This window comes from Anarrhichthys ocellatus, unplaced genomic scaffold, assembly GCF_004355925.1.
Source record: "Anarrhichthys ocellatus isolate YVR2014 unplaced genomic scaffold, GSC_Weel_1.0 scaffold84, whole genome shotgun sequence".
NCBI lineage: Eukaryota > Metazoa > Chordata > Actinopteri > Perciformes > Anarhichadidae > Anarrhichthys > Anarrhichthys ocellatus.
Genome location: NW_022280114.1, coordinates 1,682,398 through 1,683,219, shown reverse-complemented (window position 1 = coordinate 1,683,219; position 822 = coordinate 1,682,398).

Below are 822 nucleotides of genomic sequence, written 5' to 3'. Positions count from 1 at the left end.
ACTGTGTGATACCTGGATTAAGGAAGGGAAAGAGAGGAGCAACATGTTGTCCTACTGTCACAGAAGAAAAACAAAAAACCCACCACTGTATTGACATTTCCCTGCTCCCACACTGAGCCACTGTAGAAGGAAAACAAGCTACCATTTTAGGGGTGAGCACTGTCTTTTGAATGGTGTTAAAAATCTAACATTAACCCTCTGTTATTTAACAAGGCGACATAGAGAATGTATTGTCACCCCTCTAACTGATGGCTCACGGAGTAGCCTGAGTGATACCTGACTATCTTGATTGATAAAAAACAAAACTGCTTCGATGACACGAAAACCAGCCACTTGACACGCTCACACCTTGCCTCTTGTAGACACGCATGTATGCACACAAAGATGTCCTATTAACACTGCTCCAGGTCCACTTGATGCTACCAAACTGCCATGTAAAAGCCCACGGCTAACTCTGCACTGATTGTTTTTGTTCGTGGCTAACATGGTGACTCGTCGGAAAGAAAAAACACAACCAAAATAAGAGCCAAGGACAGCAATGGACCCTCCTACAAATAGAAAAAAAACATGTGCATGAAGAGATCGCCTGCATGTTTGTATGTCGGGTGTATGTGTGGATTTATTCTGGCTGATGTGTCAAAAGATGTTTCTTCGTAGCAGTTTGTATGCTTTTATTTGTATTAACACGCGGAAGAGTTGCAATGTGGGCGGTCAGAGGCAGAAGAGCCTTTAAAAAACAACACTGCTTTTATTGTGAAGGTTTCTCTGTGGATGAGGTCGCTGGGACAAACACTGGAATACACAACGTTAATGAGTTTGGTC